Source organism: Heloderma suspectum, chromosome 7 (assembly GCF_057233095.1).
Source record: "Heloderma suspectum isolate Gila_16-S chromosome 7, 16-S_ref, whole genome shotgun sequence".
Taxonomy (NCBI): Eukaryota; Metazoa; Chordata; class Lepidosauria; order Squamata; family Helodermatidae; genus Heloderma; species Heloderma suspectum.
The window spans coordinates 7,307,014-7,320,530 of NC_139464.1; the positions used below are offsets into that span (position 1 = coordinate 7,307,014).

Below are 13,517 nucleotides of genomic sequence, written 5' to 3' on the forward strand. Positions count from 1 at the left end.
TTTTGATAGATTCCTGGTACAGCTTGAAAGGTTTTTAAATCAGCAATTTAACTTTGCCCTTAATGGTGAAGGTCGGGTTAAATTCTCTTTATTATTCCTCCAGAGGGTTAAATGAAGAGCCAGTAATTGCGGGACCAAAGTGGCTCTGACCCTTAGCCCCGGTCTGTCCTTCTGCTGCTGCTAATTCTTGCAGGAAAGCATCATCCATCATATTTCATGGCTTTCGTATTAGAAACTTTAAACCCCCCATTTTCCTGCCATCCTCTGATAAATTCTGTCAATAGAAGACAGAGACCAGTTCTAGTTGTTGTCTGGAAGTCTGCTGTTGCTGAAAGGCTCTTAGCCTTTCAGCAACATATCGTTATAGTTGCTAATAACTTGATAAAGATCATAAAGGGGCCTGAAGGCAACTCACTGCTTTAGTCAGCCTTCCCATAGAAAGGCGTCTTAAACATGAGATCTTGTCTGCCTTTTCAGTATATGTTCAGATACAAATGTTTTCAAGAATCTCCTCAATGTGAAAGGAGTGTGTATGTGTATCTGAAATTCTGCAGATACGAACGTATGAAAATACCTTATACCGAGTCAGAGCGTTTGTCTGTCTGGCCTAGTTAATTGACTGTTCTGACTGGCAGTGCCTCTCTGAGGCCTTTCCCAGCCCTGCTACCTGGGACCCTTTCATCTGGAGAGATTGGCTTGCACATGGGGCCGTAAGCTCAGTGATAGAGCACATACTTCACATGCGGAAGGTCCCAGGTTCAGTCCCCAGCATCCCCAGTTTAAGACTCTGGGCAGCTGCTGCCGGAGTAGACAGTGCTGGGCTAGATGGACAAATAGTCTCACCTGGTATAAGGCAGCTTCCTTATGTTGCTGAGTCTTTCTCCAAACCTCTGGCAGAGAAGAAAGCCATAGACTCAAGACTGCAAGCACAGCAGTCCAGTCCAGACCTCCGTGTGCTCTTTGATAGGCTGGTTTCTCAGTTCACCTCAATGGAGGTGGCAGCTTTGTGCATTAATCTTTTGGCATGCCTGGAGCTCACCCGTGCAAGAAAACCTCTTGCAGGTGGCAAAGTTTCCAGACAGACAGGGACTGGTGACCTAGGGAGGCAATGATCGTTAAGGTGGGAGAAGCAGCTCCTTTCCTTGACCACTAGAAGATCCACCCAGGTTCTCTGACTTCTCAGCTATTTCTCAACATCTTTTACATATACATATACGTGTGTGTGTGATACATGTGTGTATGTCATACATACATACATGTATGTATGATACCTTATATTAGCCCAGTTTTACTAGTGACTTCACGTGCAAGCCATGCAAGTAAACCTGACCTACCCCCACTACTCTTTTTGGAGCTTTTGTCTATTCATTCTTACTGGTGAGGTCCACTGGTGTGTACTGGTCCTCCAACCTCTTCTGAGATGAAGCCTAAGTATGTGTCACTGAACTGAACTCATATTCTTTTCCAATTAGCATTGCCTCCATCTTCCTCTCCTTCCCTCTGTTGCTTTGTCCTGTGCCAAATATTAGATTGTAAACTCAGCTGGGTAGGTAGCTTATTTCTGTTTTTTACTCTGTAAAGCGTTATGCACATTGGTAGTACTATATCAATAAATATTCATGGTGGCCTAAGAAGTTTCTGTCTCATTAGGAATTTGCAGTCCAAAATAGCTTACAACTCTTTCTCTCTCTCTCTTTCCAATAAAACAATAGAATAAACACACAATACGAATTACACATAAAACAACAATCAGAACAGGTAGCTTTAAAAAAACAGCCAAATTAAAAACAGTAAACAACTGATTAGAAAACCTGAAATCAAAACACTGGAAGTACACTGAAATAAAAAGACCTTCAGCAGATATCTGAAGAATAATGGAGGGCAGTCCTCAGTCTTGTTAATATGGTACCCTTTGGGGTGTGCTATTTGAGTAGCCTACCCAGGAGTTATTCTTTGGGGCTGCAACTCAAGTCACTAGATTTGAGGTAGTATGGTTTCTTCAGAGGATCTGTAAAAGCATCCTTAAATCCAATTCAGAGAGGTATTTCCAAGGCCAAAGGACCACCATGAGCTGTCTGACCACCCACCCCTTCAATATTGTCATGGTTTAATGGTCGTATGAAAGCAACCACTGTGGTAAAACCACAAGTTGACATAACTTGAATAACGTTTTTACACTGGATCTCTAGGCAATGAGTCTCTTTGTGGTGATTTAAGTGTGAGCCTCTTGATCAGCTTTCTTCAACCTGGTGCCTTCCAGATGTGTTGGACTGCAAGTCCCCATCTTTCCCAGCCAGCACGGCCATTCGCCATTGACCATGCTGGTTGGGAAGATGGGACTTGCAGTCCAACGCATGTAGAGAGCACCAGGTTGGAGAAGGCTGCTTTTGATGCGCAGAGCTGGTACATGCATGAGTTTGAGTGCACTCAGTCATTCAAAAGGGGCCTTAATGGCACACGATAGAAGTAGCTTATGGACTCGTTAACAATGCATTACTTAAACAGGCTTCATTTTGCACAAATATATTTATTTAATTAATTTACATTTATTTATATCTCACCTTTCCTCAGAGAGAGCCCAGGGCATCTCTTTAAAAGGACTGGACAAATTCTTGTAGGACAGGTCAGTGCCTATAGCTATGACAATTCAATAGTGCCTCCATGTACAGAGCACTATGCCTCTGGATATGCAATGCTGTGGAAGGAGGGCAGGGGAAGCATTGGGGAGGGCCGTCACCTTTATGCCCCTGCTTATGAGTTTCCCAGAATCATGTGTCTAACTGCTAATGGAAACAATGCTGGATTCAATGGCCCATGGCCTGACAGCAAGGCAGTTCTTACTTTTGCTTCTAATGTAAGGCCTCCCCTTAGTTAGATTTCAGATTGCTCAGAATTAAGGCACCCTGGAAAGAACAATTGGCTGTGTTTTTTCTGAAGCTAAACTTCCACGAGGAAAAATGTTTTATGTATAACCTAGCACAAAGGACTGGTGGTGAACTTATGGAAATAAGTATACATTTTCATATGAATAATATTGACAAATACAGCTGCAGATGCATAATTAAGGTATAGCACTGCAGATTTATCTATTTTCCTTTATAGAAAGAGAGAGAGAGAGAGGTGCCTTTGTCACTGGATGGCAGTGTAGCAGTCCTCCCCATTCTCTGAATGAACCTCAAGTGTTTCTTGTAGTTGTCCAGCCAGAGACCTTTCTCTCACTTCCTGCTTGCGTGATTTCAACTTCCAGGCAGGGGAACAATAGGAAGGGAATGGATAAGATGACCCCTTACCTCTTTTAGCGGAGTTGACAGCATCTTCTTGTCTGAAGGCTAACATTTTAAAGATACTTGTTTTAAACATGTGCATGGTTTAAATTTATTAAGCAGAAGTTTATTCACTAGAAGTGTATTTGTTGTTGCTGTCTCTGTGGGCACAGAAGCAATCCACACGCAGCATTTTCCCAGCACTCACAGAGGGTGTTCTGATTCATTTACTCTGTAGGAATTGCCCCTTCTCCTTGGGTCAGTAGGCAGGGTGAAACGTCTTTCTGTGGCTACTACAAGCGGAGTGGTGCCTTTGTCCCCCAGACCTGACCTGCCTATCGGCAGAGTAACAGGTTCTTGGTGAGCTCTGTACTCACCGCATCTTGCAACCCTCTTTTCAGAAGGGATCACATCTTTCTCTCTCTCTCTGCTTTTTGTTTCCCACCCCCCTCCTTTCCTCCTCCTCTTGACGTGGAGTAGTTAGGGCAGGGATCCTGTATGTGGGTTTGGGGGAAAAGATGAAGGCCTGCTGCTGCTCTAGCTGCCCATCACTCCACATTTCTGTTTGAGGCTGGCTGCAGACAGCACACAGGAATGGGGTATGTCCCAGCAGAAGATTTCAGTGCCTCCCCTCCATGAAGGGCAGGTGAGGGACAAGGCAACACACTGTGTTGCACTCTCCTCACACCCATCCAGGAAGGATATGGAGCTTAGAGCTCCAAAATTACTTCACTGTGTTGTATTGGGTAATTTATTATTTAAAACACTGCTGGGAATGTTTAAGACCCAATATTGCATATAATTTTCTGACCTCCCCTAAATGCCTCCTTATTTCTATTTTGATGACCTTGGAAGTATTGGACTAGGGGGAAGGGAGAGATGTCTTCCTGTCAACCTTGATACATAATTGTTTGCTCAAAAGAAGAAGAAGGAAATAATAGGCAGTGTGCATTTCTGTGCCCTTAAGAGTTTAAATTAAACTGATGTTATTTGAACTGTCTTTTGGAGTATTGCTTGATAAGTAAATTATGAAAGATTTAGTGAAAAACCGAACATTGATGCTCTTCCGATGTCTCGTGTTCAGTTTAATTCAACGTGAGGATTGAGGACAAGGTTTCGAGCCAAGCTGCTTTAAAGAGCTTGTTTAATTGCCTGTAAAAGGAGAATTAAGTAAGGTTGAGCTGCTAAATTTATAATTCTGCTAAATGCATAAACCAATGTGCTGCATGTCAGTGTGACTTCAAGTTGGGAGTGTGAGATTAATAGAGCTAATTGTGGTATTGTTGCAAAGCAACTCGACTTAATAATGGCAAACATGCCTAGAATTTTTAGTAAGTTTTCCACTCAAAGATTCACTTTCTGTGTCACTTTCTAAATGAAAGTTTCACACGCAGGGCCTGTTCTTGACAGCAGTTATAATGCTGGAGGTAGGCTGCCAGTATTAATTCCATTGAAATACCTGGGCTCAGTCCAATCAAAATGTGGGCACAGGGTTTGATACTCTTGTTTCCCCCATTACTTCACCAGCAAGAGTGCATCAGTGTGTGCAGGGAGTGCAAGGGGGCATAACAGGGAACAGGAGCTCTGTGTGCACCTCCAGTATATCTATCCTCAATCTCGTCCGATCTCGGAAGCTAAGCAGGGTCAGTCCTGGTTAGTACTTGGATGGGAGACCGCCTGGGAATCAGGCTTCTTGCATTGAGCACGGGGTTGGACTTGATGGTCTTGTAGATCCCTTCCAACCCTATCATTCTATGATTCTATCCAGCTCTCCGTATCTGCACCATGCCAGTTACCCATGTTCCAGAGCACAGGAGAAATGGGGGAAAATAGCAATCTGTGGAGCCCTCTGGGACTTCTCTGCTTACAGGGAATAATTTCAGGCTTGACTAGTACACATTTTTATGTGTGTGTGTGTGTGTGTGTAAACTTTGATGTTATTTTAATTGCCTTTCTGCCAAAAAGGCACTCAAAAGTGGCTTACAACCAAATGAAACTTAGCCATGCCAAATAAATCTACCAGCAATCTGTAAATCATATCGATCAGGCAAGACAAAACATTTTTTTAAGTATTCCATGCTAATAAAAAGACAGCAGGAGTTGGCAAGGGGAAATATTAACCTCCTAGAAAAATCGTAACTGAGAAGTAGCTTTGTGGGCCTCAAGGGCAAGGAGTTTGAAAACTTTGGTGCCACCACCGAGAGGGCCCACCTTTTCCCTCTCGTCTAGATGATATTCAGAGGCATGGCATTCACCTGGAAGATTGAATGCTGGACTAACTACAGTGGGGAACCTAGTTCAACAACACAGACAAAGCATAAATGTAAAGGATAAAGGATTTAGAGGAAGTCTAAATGGCAAATGTGGTTCAGTGTAAGCAAGTGTAAAGTGGTGCACATTGGGGCAAAAAATCCCAACTTCAAGTATAAGCTGATGGGATCTAAGCTAGTGGTGACTGACCAAGAAAGAGATCTTGGGGTTGTGGTGGACAGCTGGATGAAAATGTTGACCCAGTGTGAGGCCACTGTAAAAACGGCAAACTCCATGTTAGGCATAATTAGGAAAGGGATTGAGAATAAAACTGCCAACATCAAACTGCTCTTATATAAATCTATAAACACGCTTAAAATATTGTGTACAGTTCTGGTCACCACACCTAAAAAAAGATATTGTAGAGCTGGAAAAAGTGCAGAAAAGGGCAACTAAAATGATGAAGGGGCTGGAGCAACTCCCCTATGGGGGAATGTTGCAACAGCTGGGATTGTTTAGCTTGGAAAAAAAGGCAAGTAAGGGGAGACATGATAGAGGAGTACAAAATTATGCATGGTGTGGAGAATGTGGATAGGGAGGCATTTTTCTCCCTCTCTTAAAATACTAGCACCCAAGGTCATCCCATGAAGCTGATTGGTGGGCTATTAGGGACAGATAAAAGGAAGTACTTCTTCACACATCATATAGTCAAACTATGGCATTTGCTACCTCAAGACGTAGCGTTGGCCACCAATTTGGATGGCTTTAAAAGGGGGTTAGACAAATTCCTGGAGGAGAAAGCTGTCAATGGCTACTAGTCCTGATGCCTCTATGCTACCTCCAGTATCAAAGGCAGTATGCCTATGTACAGCAGTTGCTAGGGAACATGGGTGGGAGGGCTCTATTACACTCATGTCCTGCTTTTGGGCTTCCCATGGGCAGCTGGTCGGCCGCTGTGTGAACAGAATGCTGGACTAGATGAACTCTTGGTCTGATCCAGCAGGGCTCTCCTTACAGTACTATGTTAAATCAGAATGGGTATATTTACCTGTTTCAGAGGAGGAGAGGGGAGCACAGAGACTTTAGTTCCTGGTCATAAAGGTTCTGTTTCCAAGGGGTAGAAGGCAATGGCTGGTTGCCACGGGCAATGAAGTGGCTCAGGACACAACCATGCCTTAGCATAATGCCCTTGGTTGTCAGCTTAGCCAAAAAAGAGGTAAACTGTTGAGCTTAAAGCCAGTGACTCATAACAGTCTTGCTACTTTCACTGTAGCTCTATGAGGGCTAGCTCAGAGAGGTCCACAGTCCCGATACTGTGACTGCACAGAGTGGAAGCCTCTCTGAGCACTCCAAGCAGGTAGCTCAGTTCCCAGTGTGGTTGGGAAGCACCACTGAAAACTGAGGCTACCTATATGCAGCAGTGGGTGCTTCACTGGGAGTAAAGCACCATCTGGGCAGACAAGGCAGCAGTGTAACACAATCAAGAAGGAGAGCTTTGGGCCTGGAAAGTGGCTTCAGCTTCAGAGTAAGGGATAGTGCCAGGAGGCGATCACAAGGAATGGGCACCATGCCAGGCAGTCCTGGGGGAAATCAAAGGTCAGTGCAACAGAGTGTTTGTGTACGCTGGATCCTACGATCACCTTGACAGTTCAGACTGAAGGGTGTGCCCAAGCTGGAGTTAAACAAAAGGTTCAGTAGCTTGGTTCCTGGAGTAAATAGAAAACTTCCTTAGTCTCCTGGTTCTGTGATTTGAGCTGGTCACTCTGGAATTTCAAAAGCCATGTTCCCAACAAGTAAACGGGTGGTGCTACAACCTAATGGTCTATCTGGAGGTGAGGATACTTCAAGACAGGAAGATCTTTCCCACCAGGCTTTAGATTGGCCATTTAAAATTATCCTTTGAATGGGGTTAACTTGGTAGTTAGAAAAAGGTTCTGGGAAAGTGCAGACAAGGGCAACCAAAATGATCAAGGTTGCTGAGTGCATGTACTGGAGGTTGGGCCGGAAGGGCAGTCTGGGGATTCTGCTCGTGTACCGTCCACCCCGCTGCACGACTGACTCCCTGGCCGAGGTGCTTGAGGTGGTCTCTGATGTGCGTGTACAGTCCCCTAACTTATTGGTGTTGGGTGACTTCAACATACATTCAGAGGCCATCCTCACAGGAGCACCTCGGGACTTCATGGAGACGATGGCTTCCTGGGAGCTGCACCATATTCTAACTGGGCCCACCCATGTAGCCGCTCATGCGCTAGACCTTGTGTTTGTTTCTGGAGAAGTGGGGAGTGATCTGGAAGTCGGGGGTATATCCACCACCCCCTTGTCATGGTCAGATCACTATCTGGTGACGTTGGACTTCTCGGTTCCACAACCCCTCCGCAGGGGTGGAGGACCCATTAAAATGGTCCGCCCCAGGCGTCTTATGGATCCAAATGGATTCCTGAACGCGCTTGGGGATTCTCTGGGGCACACCAACGGCCGCTCAGTCGAGACCCTGGTGGGTGGCTGGAATGCCACAATCACTGGGGCATTAGATCAGGTGGCTCCGAAACGCCCTCTCCCCCTGAACAGGGCTTGGACTGCACCATGGTTCAATCCGCGGTTACGAGCTCTGAAACAGGAGGTGAGACGGCTAGAGCGCCGGTGGCAGAAGTCTCGCTCCAAAGACGATCAGACACGGGCTAGAGCTGTATCTTCAGCCTATCATGTGGCGATGAAGGCAGCAAAAAAGGAATATTATGCTGCCTCTGTTGCGTCTGCAGAGTGCTGTCCCAGGAGGCTGTTCCAAGTGGTCCAGAGCCTGGTCGGTCCTGTGGCTCCTGAACCACTGGAGCATTCTAAGGCCTCCTGTGAGGCCTTGGCAAGGCACTTTGCAGATAAAATTGATCAGATTAGGTGTGTTACTCTGCACGCTGTGGATACAGTTAGTGAGCAAGAGGCGGCCTGTGGCAAACCAGTTTTGTGGGATCGGTTCCAGCTTCTTCCTCCTGATGAAGTGGACAAGGTGCTTTCATCTGTAAGGCCGACCACCTGCTTACTTGATCCTTGCCCATCGTGGCTCATTATGGGCCGCAGAGAGAAACTGGGTGAGGGGATCAGGGCGGTGGTGAATGCCTCCCTTGAGGAGGGAGTGATGCCATCAGCCCTCAAGGAGGCAGTGATAAGACCGCTCTTAAAGAAGCCCTCCTTGGATCCTCAAGTTTTGAACAACTTTCGCCCAGTCTCAAATCTGCCATTTTTGGGCAAGGTGATTGAGCGGGTGGTGGTGATGCAGTTGAAGGCACACTTGGAAGAAACTGATTATCTAGACCCATTTCAGTCGGGCTTCAGGCTTGGGCATGGGACAGAAATGGCCTTAATCGCCTTGGTAGATGATATGAGGAGGGCTCTGGATAGGGGTGAATGCTCCTTCCTTGTTCTCCTCGACCTCTCAGCGGCTTTTGATACCGTTGACCACGGTATCCTCCTGGACCGCCTGGAGGGGTTGGGCATTGGAGACACCGTATTGCGGTGGTTCCAGTCCTTCCTCTCCGGCAGGTACCAGAGGGTAGCACTGGGAGAGGAGGTTTCGGACCTGTGGCCACTCACTTGTGGGGTGCCACAGGGTTCCATCCTTTCCCTGATGCTATTTAATATCTATGTGAAGCCGCTGGGGGCTATCATCAGGAGGTTTGGGGTGCGGTGTCATCAATATGTGGATGACACGCAGCTCTACCTCTCATTCAAATCTTCACCAAGGTTGGCCGTAGAATCCCTGTCCAAATGTCTGTAGACGGTGAGTGGCTGGATGGGGAGGAATAAGCTGAAGCTGAACCCTGACAAGACCGAGGTACTTTTGGTGGGAGACAAGAGGAGACTGGGGGATGTTGACCTGGTGTTGAATGGGGTACGGCTACCCTTGAAAGACCAGGTCTGCAGCCTGGGGGTCATTTTGGACTCCCAGCTGTCCATGGAGGCTCAGGTGTCAGCTGTGAGCCGGACAGCGCTGTATCAACTCCATCTGATACGGCGACTGCGCCCCTTCCTTCCCAACCATCTGCTCCCATCGGTAGTACATGCCTTGGTCTCCTCTCGTTTAGACTACTGTAATGCGCTCTACGTGGGGTTACCCTTGAAGACGGTTCGGAAGCTGCAGCTGGTACAGAACGCGGCGGCTCGCCTGATTAAAGGCAGCCGCCGGCGAGATCACATTACTCCAGTGCTGAAGGAGTTGCACTGGTTACCAGTTGTTTTCCGGGCCAAATTCAAGGTGTTGGTTTTAACCTTTAAAACCCTATATGGTTCCGGCCCAGCCTATCTTAAGGAGCGCCTCCAGCAGCACCAGACAGGCCGCTTAACAAGATCAGCCTCGGATGGCCTTCTCTCTGTCCCATCAGCCAGGACAGCTAGACTGGTGAGGACGAGGGAGGGGGCCTTTTCTGTGGTGGCCCCCACTCTGTGGAACTCCCTCCCTAGGGAACTCCGTCATGCCCCCTCTTTAATGAGCTTCCGTCGTGCATTAAAAACGTGGTTGTTCAGGCAGGCATTTGGGGTGGGTTAGGTATTTTAGAAAATGTTTTTACTGTAGAATTTTATTGTTTTAAACTGTTTTATTGTATGTTGTACATCGCCCAGAGTGGCTGGGTGACCAGCCAGATGGGCGATTAATAAATTTAATAATAATGATGATAATAATAATAATAATTAATAAGTGCAGACAAGGGCAACCAAAATGATCAAGGGGCTGGAGCAACTATAACATCTAGGGCTATAACATCTAGGGCTTTTTAGCTTAGAAGAAAAGCTATTAAGGGGAGACTTAGAGGGCTATAAAATTATACATGTTGTGGAGAAAGTGACCAGGGAGACATTATTTGCCCTCTCATAATACTTGAACACAGGGCCATCCAATGAAGCTGAATCGTGGGAGATTCAGGACAGTCAAAAGGAACTACTTGTTCAAATAGCAGATAGTTACAGTCTGGAATTTGCCACCCCAAGATGTGGTGTTAGTTGCATTTGGATGGCTTTAAGAGCAGATTAGACCAACATGAACAGGAGGGCGCTGTTGCGCTCATGCCCTGCTGGTGGGCTTCTCATAGGCCTCTGGTTGGCCACTGTGGGAACAGAATGCTGGACTAGATAGGTTCTTTTTACGTTCTTATCTGTGTAATATCTGGAGTTCCCATGCTCTGCATACTTGTATGAGGGCAGGTCCTGTTGGTTCAATTACAGTAGAAAATCCATAGATCATGAAGTTTTAAGTACATCATGTGCTCGTAACTCATACCCTGCTTTCTGGAACCTTTTGTTCCTAGCTCTTGCCCAAACAGTCTTCTGGAAGAACACGAATGCATTTAACTGGGTGCTAGGGTGATTCCCAGAAATAGTCTAAAAGCCATCATGGCTGAGGTTCTCCGTAACACAGCTCATCTCCCTCCTTGAGTTTTTTCTTTCCTTCCTATTCTCCTTTAGTCCTTTTGAATTACTTGAGCATTCTTAATGGCTGATTTACCCTTTTCAAGATGGGGAAGGAGGGAGGGCACATTGCATAGGCCGTCTAGAATGTATCTCAGACCTGACAGGCTCACTGTATATTGTCTGTCTGTGATACGTACCCTGATGCCCTCTTACCCTGATGCCCTCTTACTGCCTGCTTCAGTGCTGCATGAATTTGTTTTATTATTCCAAATCATCATTCCTGATAATTTTAAAGTCTTTGTCGGGCCTTGAATCACATTGATCAAATCCTAAATTGTCAAATGGTTTATCTCTCTTTAAGACACTAATTCACATTGATTGAATTCTAAATGATCAGGTTGCGCTAGTTCCTGCAGTACACAAATTATATTAAAACAACATTACCAGGCCCTGCTGCCGTTTTCTAATGCAGGCGTTATGTTATCCGCAGTTGCATTATAACCAGAATGATTATATTACAAAGATGTCTTGTTCGTAATGAAAAGTTTACATAAGGAAGAAGAAGAAAGAAAAGAGCAATATTACAGGAAGAGCTTGGGTTTGGGCAGAAGGATTTGGGCTTTTATTGAGTAATTGAATTTCGCATTTCTCTTGGGTTCTGTTCTTTTTCTTCAATGTTGAAGGTTTGAAGCAGGAAACTTGGTAGCTTTGGGGCTGACATTTTCTTCTCATGTGAACTTCAAAGCCAAGTACCATTTTGATCAATTGGTTATGGATTCAGCATAGGACAGGGGTGGGCAACTTCTGGCCTTCCAGATCTTGTGGCCTACAACTCCCCATCAGCCCTAGCCAGAATAACTGATGGTGAGAGATCAAAGTAGCTGTGTCCCTCCAGATGTGTTGGCCTTCAAGCTGTCCACCTCGGGCGTAGGGAATCGGCAAACCTCTGCCCTACAGTAGATAGATATATTCTAGCTGGGACATGTGCAAAAGGAAGGGGGTGGTATTCCTCTACAACTCCCTCACACTTTGGCAGGTGGCTAATCTTGCTTTGAATCCCAGGTTTTAATGTTACATGGTCGTAACACCATCGTCTGAACAAGCTCTAAGAGCTCTTAAGAGTTATTTTTGCCTCCTTATGTTCATGTGCACTGAGATCAGAAAGGGACCTCTAACTCACAGACACCTTCCCCCACTAAGTAAAACAATGATGGCCAGGTGTTTTGGCAACAGTGGAACACTATGAAACAGTGCCACTCTAGTGAGCACTATAGTACATTCCATCCTCTGGAAATTGGCATGGTTGAGACAATTCAGAATACCTAAAAGCCTAGCTGTGATGAAGCTTAAATACTGGGCATTAGAATGTGTGCAATGTAACAACAAAGGAGAGAGCTTTTTTGGTGTTGGCACCCAAATTATGGAATGCCCTCTCTATAAACAGGTGCCCGGCCATCTGTATTACAGTCTCTTTGTCGCCGGGCATTTTCATTTGAGAAATGCCTGCTGTATGATTTTTAGTTGTTGCTTTGCTTTATTGTTAATGTTATTTGTTACTGTAGTGTGTTATGAAATAAATAATGCATCTTTTTTATTTGCTGTTCAGCACCGTGGTATCTCTTGGATGAAGGGCAGTATATAAATGTTTTAAGTACAATAACATATATAGTTGTCTTAAATGTTGTGGTTTCTTTTACAGGGCAGGGAAGAGTTGCCCAGATTTTGCAGAAGCCCAGCTCCAAGTCTTAAACCTTTGAACACTGGTCGCTTTATAACGGACAGCTTTAGTTTTCCCTACAGCAACATAGACGTTTTCCTTTCTTCCTTTGATCAATACAATCCATTAGGAATGTAGAGTATCCAACACAGTTATATGAAATATTAATTAAGCACATTTTAGCTAGATAAATGTGTACTTTTAATACAGTGAAAGCAGGGGATTCTAAACGGTGTCTGTGTTTCTTTTCCACCAAATTGCAGTTATTTAAATACACATTTGTATGTTTGCGTAAAAACGGTGTGCACTCTTCCCATGTGTTGTAAATGCTCCACCATAAGAACATCACAGCCCTGCTGGATCATACCAGGAGTCCATATAATCTAACTTTCCATTTCCAACAGAGACCCGCTCGCTGTCTCCAAGAAGCCAACTACCCTCCTCTGTTGGTTGCCCTCAGCAACTAGCATTATGGCATGCTGCCTCTGAGCATGGAGGTTCCATAGAACCATCACCACCACCACCACCTTCTCTTACATGAATTTATCTAATCCCCCATTAAAGCCATCTAAGATGGTGGCTATCACCCACCTTGTGATGGTGAATTCCATACCTTAATATGTGTATGTTGTATGCAGAAGTACTTACTTTTATCTGTCTTAAGTCTACTTTCCATAAATTGCCCTGCATGACTCCTCTAAGTTCTAGTATTAAGACAGAGCTAGCTTGCTCTCTCTCTCTCTCTCTCTCTCTCTCTCTGTGTCACTGCATAATTTTATATATCTCTACGAAATAAGGTTTCAGAAGACAACTTGAGAGCATGTCTGTTTGTAGATTTGAGTAGCACTGTGGAGCCTCGTTAGAACATACTTTCTTATTCTGATAAAACT

At 45.2% G+C, this 13,517-nt stretch overlaps 1 protein-coding gene across 4 annotated transcripts in view; it reads left to right on the forward strand.

The window, feature by feature from the left end:
- CHCHD3 (coiled-coil-helix-coiled-coil-helix domain containing 3) overlaps nucleotides 1-13,517 on the forward strand; it is a 286,033-nt gene that overhangs the window by 211,974 nt on the left and 60,542 nt on the right. The gene's annotated exons all lie outside the window — the stretch shown is intronic.